Source organism: Macaca thibetana, chromosome 1, assembly GCF_024542745.1.
Source record: "Macaca thibetana thibetana isolate TM-01 chromosome 1, ASM2454274v1, whole genome shotgun sequence".
NCBI classification, from domain to species: domain Eukaryota; kingdom Metazoa; phylum Chordata; class Mammalia; order Primates; family Cercopithecidae; genus Macaca; species Macaca thibetana.
Genome location: NC_065578.1, coordinates 146479476 through 146499392, shown reverse-complemented (window position 1 = coordinate 146499392; position 19917 = coordinate 146479476). Strand labels below are relative to the sequence as shown.

General features: G+C 37.8%; 1 protein-coding gene across 12 annotated transcripts in view; it reads right to left on the bottom strand.

Moving 5' to 3' along the window:
- The window catches only part of ESRRG (estrogen related receptor gamma), a 643046-nt gene that overhangs the window by 152948 nt on the left and 470181 nt on the right, over positions 1 to 19917 (bottom strand). The window lies entirely within an intron of this gene.

Here is a 19917-nt window from a genome sequence, read left to right as displayed (position 1 = left end):
TGAGTCCACCCATGCAAAGGAAGAGTCTTCCAGAATCTTGTGATCCAAAAGAAATTTCAAAATAGAGTATGTTCATGAAAACACAAATATCAAAACCAGATTCTTGGATTGCCAATCCTGGATTTATTCTGTTTCCTAATACTTTGGTGCATCAGGCTTCTTGTCTTTCTGACATTGAACAATATAAACTTCACTGTGGAAAATGGTATGTAAACAAATCTGGGATGTTATAGTAAGCTCCTAGAGGGTAGGGACAGAAATTACATAGTTGTTGCTCTAGCACTTACCAGAGCCTTACAACACAATTCTGTGCTTGGTAAATGCTTCCTGATGATGGCGATGATAATGAAGATGATGGTCATCATCATTATCATCATCATCATCATCATCATGATATGTGTTACAAAATTTGCATAATTAATTCCAAACACTGAAGTTCCCTGATGTTAGACCAAAGAATAAATTGCTACGAAATTATATATTTTTAATATTAGACTTTGTATCACTTATGGTAGTACCTACATATTTAAAATGGTAACTAAGAAACCAGAAGAAGATCCAAACTAAATTTTTTTTTTTTCAATTAGTACCAATGGCAGTGTGTGGGATGTGCTCTGGGGCTGCCTACAGCTTTGTAAAGAAGCTGCCTTTAAAATAAAGCTTTTCTCCCCTATCAGCTCTGTCACATAGTGCTTGAAGGTCTTTCGTTACTTCCTAACCCTTTCCCCTTGTGATTAAGTGCATTAGTATCTTAATGAAAATGCATTCTGTTTATTGCCCTCTTGGGAAGGGGGAGGTCATCACACCAAATGCATAAATTGTCATCAGCGACGGTCCAAGCATAATTGCAATTTTGCTGCTCCATGTTTGCAATACTCAGGGTCCATCCAAGTCCCCTGAAACATGCGCAGATTCTAGTAATTAGCATAGAGTCTGCCTGGGACCACAGCATTGATGAAATATTTCAGAGTTAATCACACTTTGTAAACACTGATTTATATTGACTACCTTTCTTCAGACTGATGTCTCCTCATTAAATATCACATTAGTGGATTGCAGGGTAGTACAAAGACTCAACTACTCAGCAACTGCTAATTCAACAGGAGGTAATACCTAACCACTTATAACTACTGAAAACTGGTTAAGTATGCATGACTTGAAAGAAACACATTATAATTTCAGATAGCCTATCAAAATTGCCTAAATTAGCATTCTAATTCAGGGCATTTATAATAATAAAAGCAACTACTTTTTAACAGGAGGTTAAATAATAAGAGTAATATTAATTGCATCAACAGAAGTATATACCATCACCTTCCTTGGAGATATTACTGATGCTATACTCTTAGAAAACCAAGGATAAGTCAAAGAAACCAGAGTGGCTGGGTCACAGTTAAGAATAAAAGTATTTATAATCTGAACTTTAGATGAAACATTCTTCACTGCAGAGTTTCTTTAACCATTTCTGAATATTTATTTTGCATCAAAAGAGTTTTGCTAGTAACTTTCTACAGGTTAATTAGTATTCGACTACGAGATCCTTCCAAACTATACGGCTCCCCCTATACTTACTTAAAAAGAAACAGGTCTTTGCTGTCTTAGGAAGGACTGAACAGTGACTGGTTAAAAGGAACAGAAAAAAAGAGAAAAAAAAAAGTTTGCCAAACAGCATTCTTTTCCTTTTTTCTGCCTGAAAAGTCAGTATGAAGTAACACTTTCATCACTTCCCTTATCAAGGTATGAGTGCTAGTCCTACCCACCTTTAACCCAGTGCTAAAAACTTCTACCAGGATGATCCACTGCCACAAACATAATCATCATTCTTTTCAAACCTGTTCCACTTCCTCTTTGAAAACTGTATCCCCATCCTTCATATCAACAAACTTCTGACAAGAATGCACATCAGGCATGTGTGAGCTCACACCTGGACTATGGCAGTTATCCCCTCCCTGGGCTTTTTGCCTCCATCCTGACCCACTCTAATCCACGCGGCATACCGCTGTCATCTTCCTCTCCCCAGGACTGCTTTGATCATGTCATTACGCTGATTTCAAAAAATCAATAGAATTATTTGCCTTTCTGGATGAAATATAAACCGTAAGGCTTACAAACAGGGTCTTCTCCCAGCCTTTCATTTACTTTTTCAGCAATATTGCAATTGTTACCTGACATGAACTTTTTGAGGCAGCCAATTTGATTTATTCATTTTTTGGTAAGTGTCCTTCAAACTTTCCTCTGAGAATTATCTATCTTTGCCACTTTTTCTACTTAAAATATTTCCAAGGCTCCTTGTTCAAGCCCAACTCCATTCCAATCTTTCATGAAAACTTCTCTGACTATCCCAGAATATGATTTCTTGGTTTTCATATCTTTTCAGGTACTCTCATCATATCCAGACAGACCATATTTTGTTATACCTTTCACACACATATTACCCATTGGATGGTAAGACACTAGAGGACAATGGACATTTTTTATGCAGTATAAAAACCATCCAAGCTGGGCACAGTGGCTCACGCCTGTAATTCCAACACTTTGGGAGGCCAGGTGTGGTGGTGCATGCCTGTAATCCCAGCTACGTGGGAGGCTGAGGCAGGCGAATCGCTTGAACCCAGGAGATGGAGGTTGCAGTGAGCCATTGCACTCCAGCCTGGGCAACAAGAGCGAAACTCTGTCTCAAAAAAAAAAAAAAAAAAAAAAAAAAAAAAAAAGTCTAGTTAATTTTTCAAAATTGTGAACAGTAGCTTTGACAAAAATGGAAAAAAGTATAGCAAAAGGGGAAAGATTATGCCAAAAAAAATTACAAAAGCTTCTGAGGAGTGAAGTGTGAATAAAAGAGGAAATCATAAAGGAAATTATATTATATGGGAAATAAAAATCCATACTGATATGAATAGAATAAAAATAAAAGAAAAATAAAATAATACAGATAGATGGTGCTAAATGAGTTATATAATTTTTATCTTACTATATAATTCTTATTGGTATTGACAAAATGAGTGCTCTCAGAATTGGAGCTACATTGGAGAAAATATTTAGGATTGATTCAATAATAGTAGCTAAATCTATGAATGACTCATCTAGGAATAATTATGTAAAGATTTTAAATCTCTTCAAAAGGCAGAAGGGAATCTGTCAAATAACGATATGAGAGTTTTAGATCACATTTAAAGGACTCTGGTCTCCTTTTTATCCATTACATTCTATAATTCTTCAATGATAATAAGAAATGTAAAAGCAGGGGAGGTTTTCCTAGTGTGTTAGAATGAAGTGTTGAAGTAGGACCTCTGCGTTATTCCTTGTTGAATCCTCAGTGCTAATCGATGAGCCAGGAGTTTTGTATTACGGCTGGTTTGGGATAGAGAGAGGTGGTTCCTGATATTAAGGAGTCCACCAAGAGGAGACAAGACGTATAAACAAACAATGCAGTTTAGTGGATGGTGTCATGGTTCAGGATGCAGTACTGGCATACTGGTAAGTACATACATTCCCACAGACACAGGGATTATGCTTGGGAAGATCAGCAAATTCTTCACTAGGAGCAAATGCTTGAACTATGCCATGAAAAGTAAAGAAATGACTACGTTGGGGTGAAGGAGGTAAAGGACTCTTCCCAGAGCGACAGCAAATACAATATATGTGTAAAAATTTCACCATGAATGAATGGAAGACATAGTGGTCCTAGTGTCTTCACAAACGATATATTTTCAGCTGAAGTGTATAGAAATTGTTTCTGATTAACTGGGTCCCTTTCACAAATATTTTTTTCAATAAAGTTGCCTTGACACATATGGATAACCTTGATTTCACTAAGTGACTCTGGTTTATATCTTGAAAAACAAGTCAACATCATTGTAAATAACTTATTTGCTGGAGGAAAACCTCTCTAATTTCCAAGCCCTCCCATTGAGTTACTCAGTTCATTGTTGTTGGCTATGATCACCCACCCAACAAAATCTTTGATCCATGTTAGAGTCTACAGAAATTGTGCCCTTGAAAAACCTTCCCTGGTGCTTTTTCTATTCAATAAAGAAAGGATTTTATCCTAAAAATGTGCTGCCCCAAGCACCTGGGTAACGATGTTACATCTATTTTGGTAATGGTTCAAAGACATTACTCCCAGTAGACCATATGATCTCTACGGGGCACTTGTTTTCCTTCCATTCTCTAAAGGTGGAAACTAGACAAAAATATTTCCAGTAGCAACTATGGGCACCTGGAATGTGAACACTGGATATTCACTCAGGAGGATGCAGAAGTTATTGTTCACAGCATAGGATTTTCATTTCAGACACGGAGTTTTCTTGGATTATAGCTTGCTATTTTCTGGGACACATTTGTTAGATGGCACCAGGGACTGAATTGGGCAGCTACTGATGACACGACTGGAATTTTCCCAGTTTTGTCAATAGCTAGGGAAGTGTGCTCTGCTTCAGAGGGAACCAAATCAACATGGAAGCTCTGGATTTTTAAACCAGGCTGACAAGAATGATAGAGCAATTTATAATATCTCCTGGCGGCTTTTCAGAAAGTCCCGGGCTCTGATTACTTATTTCAGAGTCTTTTGTACAATTAGTTTGCAGGCAATATAATTTTCTCACTTACTGCTTAATAGAATCTTGCAGCTAGCTGGCGGAGAGAATAACAGGGTGTATGTAAAACTCCAGCCTGGAGTGCCAGTGGATAATTTGTATATTCCTTTCAGTCACTTAATGGACTTTTACAGTTTGGCAGTGAAAGGGCTGAATGATGTAAATTAGCATGGCATCTCAAAATAAAAATATATGTCAAATCTTTATTCCTGAATCACATCACTCCCACATGGTAATGATACATTTGGATTTATGTAGTTCCTAAGACATGTCCTCTTTTTCATACATAGACATCACAATTGTAAAGCCGATTTGAAAGCATCTGTATATTTCTCGCAATTGTTTTAATTTTATTAACAGAACCAAATAGCTTGCAATGACCCACAGGGCACTCCAAGTGGGGTTTATTCAATTGTTTTTCAACATTAAGTGATTTAAAAATAATGGGATTTGCCTCAGTACACAATTACAGAGCACTGAAATCTTGCAGGCAATAATCTGTAGTATTTTTGTTTTAAATGCCCTAAAACATAAACAAGTAAGAAAGAAAGAAAACTCTGTCTTTATTGTATAGTAGCAAAGGTTTTTCCATTTTTACAGTGATCCAACTTTCCTTTTTTTCTTTGTTTTTCTTTCTTGTTTTCAATGGTTTGTTTCTAGCTATTCTGTGCTCATTTCCACCTGAAAAAGAAAATACTATCTATAGCTGAGATTCATATTATGGAATAGTAATTTATTCTATATACATAACTTTTTAAAAGTCATAATTACATCAATGAACACGTAAGTTAAGGGAGTTATATGTTTTTCAAAGAATGCATCAACAGTTCGACTTCAAATAAGTTATGTAGGAACACTACATCTGTTCTCAAGGGATTCCATCAAATACTTTTTGGTGCTTCCTTTAGAACTGCCACCAGAGCCACTTTACAAGGTATAAACAGGGATTGGGAGGCACTATATTATATCTCACTTTCACCCAAACGTATTGCCCTTTCCATTTTGACATCAAGCCAGATGATTTTTGTTCATTACTAAATTTTAAGTCTACCCTTAAAGGTCAATGATTTGCCATCACTGAAGCTATTGTGAGACTCTGTTTCAGGCTCTAAAAGAGGATTTCCAAAAATACTACAAGAAATGGGTAGTATCACTCTACTAATGGGACCCCAGACCACCTGCCAGGTGAGGTTGTGGCATACTGAAGCGGGAGGAGAGAAGCATCACATCAAGTTAATAGTTAGAGCTGACTCTTATCAAAGCAATTTCACACACAGGAGTGTGCCCAAGTCTCATACTCTTTGCCTCTGAACTGTCTCTCTACCCCATAAAAAATGAGGTGGGGAACAGGAAGGTATAGACAAGATCTTTTGCTAGTTGATTCTTTAGCATTCTATAAGATTAAATTCTGACAATCATAAATGTAGTATATAAGAGGCATACAGCATAGCGGCGCAAATTGCTGCATTTTCAAGGTGAAACTCAAGCCTCACTCCCAAATAGGAATGGACGATGCTTTGCCCTTAAGGGAGAAAGACTGGAAGAATATTCACAAGCAGGCAATGTCTAGTGACTGGAGATCACACACTCTGGTTTCATCCTACAGTGTCCTATGTTTGGGAGAGTCACCAAGGCTACAGTCTGTGCCAGTTCTGGCCACTCCCTGTGCAACATTTCTAACAATAAGATTCTATTCCTCCACTGTATTGAATGAAAAATGCTTAGCATTTAAAAATGCTAAAAAATGAGAACAAATTACTTAGCCTTGATTTTTTTCCAGTTTTTAAAAAAACTACATCTTCTCTCAGGTTCCCCTAAATTTGTAAATATGGGCATTCTTTTATCACTTTAATTCTACAACTATCAACTAAACATTAGACATTGTGCATGTTCATTTTAGGACAATTTTATTATTATTATACTTTAAGTTGTAGGGTACATGTGCACAATGTGCAGGTTTGTTACATATGTAGACATGTGCCACGTTGGTGTGCTGCACCCATTAACTCATCATTTACATTAGGTATATCTTCTAATGCTATCCCTCCCCCTTCCCCCTACCCCATGACAGGCCCTGGTGTGTGATGTTCTCCTTCCTGTGTCCAAGTGTTCTCATCATTCAATTCCCACCTATGAGTGAGAACACGTGGTGTTTGGTTTTTAGGACAAAATTTTTGTATGTCCATTCTATGTCCATCTTTAGTATGTTACTTTGCGTATAGTTAAGAAAAATGTCTGGGGAGGAATGTGTGACAGGAGGGGAGGAGAAAAGAAAGAAAGGTCAGGAGCTGTGGCTCACTCCTGTAATCCCAGCACTTTGGAAGTCCAAGGCAGGTGGATCACCTGAGGTCAGGAGTTCAAAACCAGCTTGGCCAACATGGTGAAATTCCATCTCTACTAAAAATACAGAAAAAAAAAAAAAAAGCCAAGTATGGTGGTGCACGCCTGTAATCCCAGCTACTCAGGAGGCTGGGGCAGGATAATCACTTGAAACCAGAAGGCGGAGGTTGGAGTGAGCTGAAATCATGCCAGTGCCCTCCAGCCTGGGTGACAGAGCAAGACTCCACCTCAAGAAGAGAAAAGAAAAGAAAAAAGAAAAGAAAAGAAGAAGAGAAGAGAAGAGAAGGAAGGGAAGGGAAGGGAAGGGAAGGGAAGGGAAGGGAAGGGAAGGGAAGGGAAGGGAAGGGAAGGGAAGAGAAGAGAAGAGAAGAGAAGAGAAGAGAAGAGAAGAGAAGAGAAGAGAAGGGGGGAGGGGAGGAGGAGGGAGAGGGGAGGGAGGGAAGGGAGCAGGGGGAAGGGAAGGAGAGGAGAGGAGAAGAGAGGAGAGGAGAGACTAGACGAGACGAGACGAGAAGAGAAGAGAAGGGAAGATGCAAACCTAGGTTCAAATTCCAGCTCTACCATTTTATTGGCTGTGTGAACTTGAACCAGTTGCCTTTGTTACCCACAGTTTGCTAAAGTACAAAAGGAGAAATAATCATATCTGCTTTATAACTTTGTAAGAATTACATGAAATGAAGGTATTAAGATCATATACATACGGTTTTGATCCCTTTTCTGAGGAAAAAGGAGAGAACTGTCTTAAGATCCCATTTATTGTTATTTATCTTGAATCCTAAGGCTTTAATCTCCAGTTTGCAAATATTATAAAATAAAATAACCTTCCTCAGATTTATGCAAGGGTGTGAAAATGAATACGCCATTCACTCAGAGACACTGAAAGTAGATTTTGTCCTTTCAACACTTCTGGGGAGAGCATTTAGCTATGTTTTACACATATTGAGAAGGAAAGGAAGACAGTTGTTCTTGAAAGTACCAAAATGTCTGAGAAGTGAGTTTCTGAGGCATCAACTACATCTGCTCATGAACACTTCCTGTCTCTACCTTGGAGCACACACAGACAGTGCCTGTCGCTGGGTATGATCTGATTAGAACAGAGGGCAAAGCATTTGCAAAGCTCTTCAAAAACCTTATTCCTGCCTTATCTCTTGCCACAGTCCCAGGTTGCCTTCTACCCCATCTCAAGCCCACCCGCTTGTCTGAAACCCACATGGCATTACTGGAAGTTCCTAGAAAGCAGCATCCTTTCCCCCTGCTCCTCTCTATGTGCTGCTTCTATCATTTCTTCAGGGAGATGATTCCAGGGCTCCTAAGACTGAGTTAGGGGTCCTTGTGGATGTAACTAGTTCATCCCGCACTTACCTTTCAGATGAGTCCCTCTCTTAGCACTTAACGCACTTTATTATATGTGTCTGTGGAATTGCCCCCGTTCTGTCCCAACTGTATATTCTTTGAGGGCAGCATCTTATTCCCTTCAGAATCCTCTGTGTACAAGAGAGTGTCAGATCAAGTCAATGACCCATTGGAAACACTCATTTGTCAACTTAATTTTTAGTGAGTCTGTTATTCATTCCCCCATTTTAGTGTTTAGCCCCAAATTATTCATTAAAAATTTAGAATAAAAGTGTTAGCTATCCACCAAGAGTATATTATTTGGCATAAAACAACACAGACTTACAGGATATTTGATTTCAAAGAGATTCTAAATTCCAGCTGCTTCAGCCCCCTTGTTTTATGTAGAAGACCATAAAAGCAATAATATGTAATGACTTATCTATTATCACTAGAACCTATGATCGCTCCACACTCTTTCTAAGAATATGAGTTAGTTAACTGCAGAAATGAGACTAAAACTGAGATATCCCAACATCCAGTTCAATGGCCTTTAAATGCATCCACAAAAGCTAAGATATCAATACCTAACAACAGGATAATAACAAACACTAAGACTCTCAGGTACTCTTTGATGTGCTTTACATTGTGAACTCCCATTTTGTGATTAGAGATTTAAGGCAGAGAGAGAATAAGGTAACATACCCAGAATCATATAGCTAACAAGCGCTAGAACCAGGATTTGAACCCAGGCAACCTGGATCCAAAGTTTATGCTCTTAAATCTGAGGCAATGCTGCCTAACTCTAATCATTTAAAAGTAATTAATTAAATGTTGTTAAGAATAGAAATAAAAACGAAAGTTTCATCTTCTGACAGAGCACTCTGCGTAGCTGTTGCTGTTGCTGTTGTTACCAGTCAGAAAGGAAATGTTGATGCCTGACATAGGAGCCTGAGAGTGATAGGTTCAGGGTGGATCTTGGCATTGTCTTTTGCTGTTGTCAGACTTATGGTGTAAGGGCAGCTGTGGGATAGGATAGGGTTGCTTTCAGAGAACAGAATCTCTCAACACCTCAAAAAGAAATCCCTCAACTTGTCTCTGTACCAGTATGGTTGGTGGCCGGTTTAATTCCACAGAAACCAAACAGAGCATGTCACCAAAGCAACAGGTGTCAGGGTGTACACAATGCATTTTAACAATCCCAAAATAATGTTCATGTTCATGATGGAAAAAAAAAGTAATCCATAATCATGAGAGTGTGTTCTGAAATACGTTTAAAAAGGACTGGTAAGTATATAATAAAAATACACTAGTGAAAATGATGGAGAATATAAACGTCTCTCATCCAAGGACTAAAGAAATTCAATGTTTTTAGTTCTGATATAATGATGTCTCCTTGTAAAAGGCAACTGTTTTTTACAGTGTAAAATGCATATCCTACATGATGTGTACAGTCTCTTCTTCTTAGTTTTTAAGCCCTTACAGTACACAGATCATGTCATAGAAGTCCTTATAAAAGAGCTCAAAGGTGACCACTGCCACAAGAAATATATAATATCTGAGCTGACCACAACTTCCAAATTTGCTGTGCTCTATATCCAACATCGATTTTTACATGTTCTTCTTCTACCTGTGAATTTTAAATAACCTTGATGCAAGTCTGCCTATCTGTCTTTCAAAACATGCAACAACAACAAAAGGCTTGTTAATAAAATATTCTTGGAAAATAAAGCAATGCTAATTACATCTAATGCATTCACTATCTTTGGATAGAAACGGTTTCAATGTGTACATTTTACGGTGACTTTTGCAGACTGGTACAAGTTCATATGACCAGTTAGAGACATTTGGATCATACCCTATATGACAAAAGCAGTTGATTCTTAAATAGAAATTTTACTTCTTGAGATTTCCCTTCTACCTTGAACAAGTATAACCTTTTCTAATACCATCCCGAAGTGCTTCTGTTCTTGGATGCTATCAACGTGCCCAAAGTTTGTCAGAAAAGAAAAAATGGAATTAAAGTTTGCTTTTAAGATCAAGTTCATATATTCAACAAATATCTGCATCCTCTAAAATTAATACTGATTTGGGGAACTCCTTCTTGACATAAGTAATGATAATTGATCTGTATGTAAGCTGTAGGAGGCAGTATAACATATGGATTATGAGCTAACATACTGGAGTCAAATTGGGCTACCTCATTTTCTGTTTGACTTTGGAACAGCTCTTAAATTTGGAGTTACCTTCTTTATGAATGACATGTGGATGGGTAATAATAATTGATACATTATGGGATTGCTATTAATATTAAGTAAGATCATGTATTTAAGATGCTTAGCAGAGTTCCTGACAGGGAGTGAGTATTGATTTGATTATAATATTAGCAATAATTACAGCATCATTACTGTATTCAGGGAAGGAATGCAGGAGAAAGAGCTAAGAGGGACTCAAGAAGTGCCCCAGTGCTGGTTCTCAGCACAGAAGTAAGGAAGTGCCAGTCAGAGAATTTCTTCTGGCCTTGTGCTTATCAGCCAAAAGACAAAGAACTGATATCTGAGTCAGAAGGCACTTTGTGAGAAGCAAAAGCGAACCAACCAACCAAAGAGTATGCCATGAACTCAGTCATAAAGGAAGGTAAAACATTCAAAAAACAGTAATTACCCCAAGGGTCAGGGAACTCAGACAGGGCTGCTGGCTGGATTAAGAGAAAGACGAGGAAAGCCCAGAAAACAATGGAAGCTCTTGGCATGTAGTCTGTATCTGAAGTTTAAAATAAAATCTGTATACCTGAACTGTCTGCTGTGTTAGAGATTTCAGATAAGTGCCTTGCATCTCCCTACGAAGAGTAAGAAAGAGAAGTATAGAGGACAACTTAGCAGGCAGAGGGGGGGTTCCTGTTTGGTGATTGTCAAGGGACATAGGGTAAAAATGCCTCCTTCACTGTGGGATATTTGTTTAACTCTAACTCTTCCACAGAAGAGCAGGGGTTTGGTTGGCAAGCTTTTCTGAAAGGCCCAGATTGTACATATTTTTGTCTTTGCGGGTCATTCAATCTCTGCTGTGACTCCTTAACTCAGCTGCTGTAGCACAAAAGCAGTCACAGGCTATACTAGAATTGGTGTGGCTATGTTCCAATAAAACTTTCTTTAGCAAAATGGATTTGGCCCGCAGGCCTTGGTTTAGCCATCTCTTGTCTAAACCATATGGACAAAAGGCTGCAATGACAAAAATACTTTACAGTCTATCATCCATTATTCCTTTCTCGCTCACGACTCTGTAAGGTAGTTTCCCCCAAGTTAGGCACAGAAACTTTTTAAAGAAATCTTTGTAAGTTGATAATAACTGAGAAGAACAAATGGAAGAATCAGTTGGAAAACTTTTGCTTTAAGTATCACAAAATGCGAAATTGTTCTCCATATAAAACATGGGCAAAGCTCTTGGCACAGTGAGGTTTTTCCAAAAGCAGGAGGCACTTTGGGAGTAGTGAAGATGTTCTGGAGGCCAAAGCAGGGAGAAAAGGCACACTCGAGGACAACACATAGCGCTACATTCCTTCCTTTGAAGATTTTGTGCTTATCTCTGATCGTCCTCAAATGGAAACTGTAAATAGTACACACTGAAAGGAAAATGGATATCAGAATGTAGATTTGGGATATGTATTCAGATTCATGCTAAAGGTACATTCAGATTTTCAGTTCTACATTCTAAATTAACAAAGATGTCCTTGAACTAAATAATCTCTCAGGAATATTCTTTCTAGTATCATTCAGAGACGCCCTTTCTTTAAGTCTGCTCCAATTGAGATAAAATGAGATTTAATTCCAAATAATATAGCAACTTTTTGTTAAAAATAAAGATTAAAAAAAATTTTCTTCTTGTAACTAGCATTCATCATCATAAGAAGAAAAAAAGACCAAGACCAACAACAACAACAGCAAAAAGGGATTGATTCTGAGCTGCCTTCTGGAGTGGTCACAAAGTTTATGCAAATGGACAATTATTCTCACATCAAAACAGGAGAGAAATTAGCCTCTTTCTTCCTAAAATAATTAATTAAAGAATACAGAAGTGTCATCAGTAGAGACAGATTTTTGAGATCAGTCTAAGACTAACAAACGAAAATTGGGTGGAGAAATGAATGTCAGATGACAAAAATCCAGAGAACTGACACAGGAAACGGAAATGGTGGTGGCACTCAAGCGTTGTGCTCTCAAGCTTCACATTTAAGGGATTTCTAAAAATGAATTACAAAACGTTTAGGTATTTTTAAGACTTAGTTCTGACTGTCTCCTTTCTAAAAACCTTGACTATTATCTAATCGTAACATTAAGCATATTCTTAATTCCTCATTTTTATTCTAGTAACTTAAACAATTTTGCCCATGGATTAAAATTCTCTCAAGAAAAATACAATCTAAAATCATTCAATCTTTTAAAAGCTTTTAAAATATACAAGGCAGTGTAATGAAAGGGTTAAGAGGACAGGCTATGGGTTCAAGATTTTGGGGACTCAGTTGTTCTTTGGGCAAATACTTCTCTGTGCCTCAAGTTCCACATCTATAAAAGAAGACAATATAATAATGATAAGACTGCCTACTTCATTGGGATGATTAAAGAAATAAGATAATTAATGTAAAGCATATAGAACAATGTGTGACACTTTGCAAAATCAAATATATTCATTATTATTATAAATTAAACTAATATATTTATTATCACTATTAATATTATTATAGGCCAACAAATTCTTCATCTAAAGGCATTGCATTAAGCTCAGGAATCTTAAAACAACTATGTACATTATCCATATATATAAGCCTAAGGTGATAAAATATTAGAACTTTGGTGTATTTATAAATTTGGTATATATATATAAAATCTCCCAAAAATATTTAAACATTCACCTCCGATCCATTAGGATGGTCGCTACTGAAGGAAAAAAAAAAAAAAAAAAAAAAAAACAGAAAATAACAAGCACTGAAAAGAATGTGAAGAAATTGGAACCCTTGTGCTCTGTTGGTGGTAAAATAAAATGATACTGCTGCTCTAGAAAGCAGTATGGGAGTTCCTCTAAGAATTATAAATAGAATTACCATGTGATCCAGTAATTTCACTTCTTGGTGTATGTATATATCCAAAAGAATTAAAAATAGAATCTCAAACAAGTATTTGTACACCCATGTTCACTGCAGTAGTATTTATAATAGCCAAGAGATGGAAGCAACCTAAATGTCAGCCAAGAGATGAATGCACAAAGTAAACGTGGTCTATCCGTACAGTGGAATGTAGTAGTCCTCTGGTATTTGTGATTTCACTTTCAGCAGTTTCAGTTACCCAAAGTACAGTAGTACAGTAAAATATTTTGAGAGAGACACTACATTCACATAACTTTTAGTACTGTATATTGTTATAATTGTCCTATTTTAGTATTAGTTATTTTTGTTAATCTCTTACAGGGCCTAATCTATAAATTACACTTTATTATAGACATGTATGTATAGAAAAAAAAAAAAACCCTCATCTCTGTAGGGTTCAGTCCTATCCATAGTTTCAGGTATCCACTGGTGGTCTTGGTACACATCCCCTGCAGATAATGGGGGACTCTTGTATTATTCCATTTTTATAAAGAAATCCTGTCATGTACAATGACATGAATGAACTTTGATGATATTATGCTAAGTGAAATAAGCCAGTGACAAAAAGACAAAGACGACATGATTCCACTTACACGAGATATCTAGAGCAGCCAAACTCATAGAAACAGAAAGAAGAATGGTGGCTAGCAGGGACTGGGGGAGGCAGAAATGAGGAGTTGTTTCATGAGTGCAGAGTTTACATCTAGCATGATGAAATACTAAAGACTCATAAGCTATTGCACAATCATGCACATACAGTTAACACTAATGTACTATACATTAAAAAATGGTTAAGATGGTAAATTTTATGTTTTTTATCACAATCATTTTTTAAGTTTAATGTCGTTTATTTTAAATATCAGCAGATTAGCTTTTAAGTATAAAAGCTAAAATACTACACCAGCACCCTGTACCTAATTTTGAGCTTATGTGAAACCTTTTAAATCGTATAAATGAGCTCCAATGACTAGACCGTTACATCACTGAAGTCTCATTATCAGCAACTTTAAAAGAAAGTGAATTCATGTGGTTTATAACTTGAGTGAGTTAATGTGTTTTATAACTTCTAAGAAATTGTCTAAGTTTATCCAGTAATATATCAGGAAAACACATCAATGCCCTGGGCTTTACCAAAAAAAGAAAATAAAGTCCTGACCCATGACTTTACTCATGTCAAAATTCTGAACCCCACCCAGTCATACCTCACCAGTTGCCTAACAGCTTCCATAGTTTGACTTTCAACAAGAACTGATGTTACCTTTCTTATGGATTTAGCAAATCATATTGAGTCATATTCCCCCACAACGAGTTACCAAGCAAAAGTGACTCACATCAGTAGGAACCTCTGACAACACAACTCTCATCATTCATTTCTGTTTTCTTTCCTACATTTAGAGTGAATATTCTGATATACCCTACCTGGCTTTACCCATAACCAATTCTGAGTTTACGGGAGGAATGGCTTTTATTGTATAATTATTTGAACATATGTACAAAGACATGCATTGTGAGAAATATAAAGCACAAAGTATCATTCCTATTGTTTTGCTCTCAAGCATTTAATATGGTGTTCGGTAGACTGGGGCTTTCTAACAGGGTCTGAAGCAACCTTATTTGTCATGACTTGGTTCTGGGTTAAGGGAGCACAAGGAGGAATGAAGGAAAGCTATCAGAGTACTAAGAAAGGCACTGATGTCTTTGTTTGGGAGTTTATCTTGTAATCAAAGAACTGCCTCCAGTACCTTCATCAAAACAAATAGTCATCAGATAATAGAGATTATGGATGGCATGTCCTCTGGGGAGAGTCCAGTGATCTGTAGGCAAAGAGTCAGCCACACCCGCTTCCTGAAAGTCCACTCACAAATAAAATTCTACCTTGCAAAAGGTAGAAAAGTCAATGGCGTTTTTATAAGAATTAATTGGAAGTGATCTGTGAGGTCTCTTAGACTGTAACATAAAAACAACACAAACCTCCTTCTCAACAGTTACTTGCTAGGAGAGCTCATAGACTTCACAGGTTGTAGTTTGGGGCAGATTAAGAGAACTCCCCTCCCCCCACCAAAAAAAAATCACTGGAAGAAATGGCAATGCAAGGGCTTCTTTTCCATAAAAGAATGATTGAATCGGGAACAGGTACGTTTGAGTGGCCCAGACGGGTCAGGATAGGGGATGCTCCCACACTGGAACCAGAGAGGCACCGGGTCTTACGCCAGCTGCACCCATAGTCGGCACCTGGAGGGCAGCTTTGCATCCATGCTGCTCCTTCTGAGGACGCTAGCTCAGGAGAGCCATGGGGAATGGCTTTTATTTTCTGAGTGCAGAGGGTTTTATTAAAGGAAAAATAAATAAGAGTATAGGCTCTGATTAAGCACGCGTATGTAAAGAGAATTTATTCCAGAATTACATCCGTATTTTTTTGGATTCTAATATAGGCCACATCACACAGCAGAATCCATGAAATATGGGTTTATGTAACAGATACATTATACGTTCGGTTAAAGTATAAAGATAGAACTAACTTTAGGACAGGTGCAGTGGCTTACGCCTGTAATCCCAGCACATTGGGAGGTCGAGGCGGGTGTATCATCAGAGGTCAGGAGTGAGAGACAATCCTGGTCAACATGGTGAAACCCTGTCTCTACTAAAAGTACAAAAATTAGCCAGGCATGGTGGCATGTGCCTGTAATCCCAGCTACTCAGGAGGCTGAGGCAGGAGAATCACATGAACCCAGGAGGCAGAGGTTGCAGCGAGCCAAGATCACGCCATTGCACTCTAGCCCAGGCGACAGAGTGAGACTCCACCTCAAAAAAAAAAAAAAAAAAAAAAAAAAAAAAGATAGCACTAAGTTGAAAAACTATGAAAAAGCTTGTCCTTTTATTAAATGTAACTATCATGAATTAGTGATATTGCTACTACAAAATGTATTATTTTAAATAAATAAGACCAGGCGTGGTGGCTTATACCTGTAATCCCAGCACTTTGGGAGGCCAAGGCGGGCGGATCAACTGAAGTCAGGAGTTCGAGACCAGTGTGACTAACATGGTGAAACTCCGTCTCTACTAAAAAATACAAAAATTAGCTGGGGGCGTAGTGGCCAGCCCCTGTAATCCCAGCTACTCAGGAGGCTGAGGCAGGAGAATAATTTGAACTCGGGAGGCAGAGGTTGCAGTGAGCCAAGATCACACCATTATACTCCAGCCCAGGTGACAGAGTGAGACTCTGTCTCAAAAAATAAACAAATAAATAAATATTTAATTTCAGCAGAGGAATATGAAACACTTACTATCACTTCTTCCAAATCACTGTGAAGTAACAGAGACAGTAGGAAAGAAGGTTACCCTTTTGCAAATACATTGCTAGGAAAGTTAATTTTGTTAGCCTAATTTGACATGAGCTATAGTTGGGCATTAAAAGTTTTGCTGCAAATTTGTGTCCATCCTGAATGCCACTGGCATATACCTCTTACATGGGATAGGCTCTTATGTAGTGTCACCCAACAGGAAAATATACCCTACAAGTCAAAGCTAAAATGATGTGCCTATTTTAAATGACTTTTGAAATACAGTAACATAATGCTATGTGTTTAATAAACATGTAAATGACAGCAGAGATTCTGTTTCCTGCAAACTGGAGTTTCTAATATTTGAAGGACAAAAATGTAGTGAGAATCATTACATTTTATTATGTTTTTCTTTCCTTGATCAAAGATCAACCATGAAATAAAATCTCTGAAAATAATCACTCTGATTTTACACAACCCAAAGATCTTTTTTCATCAGCCACTCTGTTACTTTGTCTTAATTTACACCGATTCTGTTTTCTAATTAGCTAGCCAACACACACACACACTCACACACACATATATTCACACATATATATATAATAGTGCTTACAGATGTGTAGTTCAAACAGGCTTGAAATATCCAAACAGAGAAAAGAGACTAGAAAATTCTGAAGAAGTAAAAATATTCTGAAAAGGGAAATAATAGACTAAAAAAAATCATCATGATAGAGACTGGGTTTCAATTTCATAAATGATATGTACACAAAACTGCCTAGGAAATCCTTTGGCGTAGAAATCTTGTTCATCAACGTTGCCTACAAGGAAGATAAATAGGGTGTTTTGGTTTAGAAGTTGCCCAAACTATGACCAGCAGGTCAAATCCAGGTCTGGGCTTGTTTTTGAATGCCCTCAAGCTCAGAGTGTTTTTTAATATTTTTAAACAGTTTTAAAAAACAAAACAAAGAGTATGGAACAGAGAAGGCATGTGGCCCACAGATCCTAAGATATGTAATAACCTAAGATATTTAAACTATCTAATTTATTATCTGTCTCTTGAAAATGCCTGCTGACCAGTAGCTCTTTGACAACCTCAGAAGTATAACAATTTAGGTGACTCCCCAAGTCAGAACAAACCATGGAAAAGGAATCACTACTCATTTGTTCCAATAAGTGGTTCCAGTAAGTCAAAACCATAGAAAGAAAAACTAAATTATGCTGTTTTAGGACACAAATTCATACAGTACATCTTCACCAAAAAAGAAAGTCTGTAATACTAACTTTTACTATTAAAATAAACACTGAACCTAACAATTAAAATAGCAAGAGTAGAATGATACTTGTTATTTATAATTTGGCAATATTAATGCATTTCAAAAGCTCAGACATAATTGGCATCAAATGCAAGAAGAAGTGGAAAAGTCAAACTTATAACAAAAGCAAGTTAAGAGTTAAAGCAGGCTGAGCGTGGTGGCTCATGCCTGCAATCCCAGCACTTTGAGAGGCAAAGGAGGGCGGATCGCTTGAGGTCAGAAGTTTGAGACAAGCCTGGCCAACATAGTGAAACTCTGTCTCTATTAAAAATACAAAAATTAGCCAGGTTTGCTGGTGTGTGCCTGTAATACCAGCTACTCGGGAAGCTGAGGAAGGAGAATCACTTGAACCCAGGAGGCGGACGTTGCATTGAGCCAAGATGGCACCACTGCACTTCAACCTAAGTAACAGAGAGAGACTCTGTCTCAAAAAAGAAAGTTAAAGCAATGAATTATAGACAACATTTCTTTGGAAAATATTACTTCTATATTTAATTTAACACTGCATTCAAACTGATAATTACTGCGATTCATCAAGTCAATTTAGACATTTCCATATTATTTTGGATTTCAATTTTAGAACATATTAGATTTTTAAAGCTACCATTTACTATAAACTGAGGTAGTTATTTTCTCTAGACACTGGGTTAAATACATTTTATTAGTTTCCCTTGGAAGGTTCATATCATGTACACTCAATTTGTAAGTTCTTATTTTCTCTATGACTGAAAACATTCTAAGACTGAAATAGCACATGACGGCAAAAGAAATGCCACACCAGGAAAGATCCTCTAGGACTACACTGCCTGCTTCAGGAAGGAGTCATACAATTCACAGTGTAGGAAAGCAGTTGGTTGCATCAGATCCAAGGGCTATGCCCGCATGCCTTTAGCATATGGCTTGCAAGAAAATGACTAATCTTAATGCCCCATGTTTAAGGTGAGATTTAGGCTCACATTAATGCCACCTTAGCCTCCGACAAGAAAAGCCCTTGCCTGAACGCTGTGGGCTTTAGAAGGTATACGTAGCACAAGGATCCCATTCAAAGTGCGAAGGGAACGAAGCCCAGCTGCAGCCGTCCCCTAAGTACCCCATGATCCTGAGTACCTGGCATCCTCAAACTCCCTGGCTAGATCACCACAAGCCCATGGAAGTGCCAGGGTCTGAGTGGGACTCTCTCCTGGGTGTGTCCTCTGGAAGCTAGACTGGACTAAACTGCCTTTCTGGTGTGCACATTAGACCTGTGCGTGGTTAAGAAACAACTGCTCGGAAGGGGTCACTGGGCCTTAGATGTGTGGGCAAGGGTGTCCACCCTATGTACAATATTGGGAGATAGAGGAGTGGGAAAGAAAGGGGATGGGCTGCAGGCTATGAACCAGCTCTCCTTGCACTGCCTCTCACTGACACAAAACTGCTCCTTGGAGTCAAAGTCTGACTAATAAAAAGTCAGTCTCCCAGGTCATTATGAAGGTATAGTTGGTCAAATAAGAGACTAGAACAAATTTCACTTAGGGATTTGGTATCTTGATTTATAACTTTAACATATTTACATATACTATGCAGTATTTGGGTGTGTGCTGTACTCTTGTCCTAGGCCCCACAGTGTTCAGAGTGGACTTAGTTCCATAATGGTCACTCCCACACCTCACGCAGGGAAGATATGCTACTACCTCAGCGCCTAAATTTCACATGTGAAGCTAACTGAGAATTTAATGTTTTATGCAAGTTCCAAATTCAGGCTTGCTTTTTGATGTATGCCGTTTCCCATCCATATTCACAGGGAAATAAAGTTAATTGAGCACCATGAGCTAAATATAACTAAACAAATTCCCAGACAGTTCACCTAAATGCCTCCAATCATATAAAGGCACCGTCAGTGAGAAATGGCTACAGGGAGAGAGGGTTTGTGATCATAGCTAAAG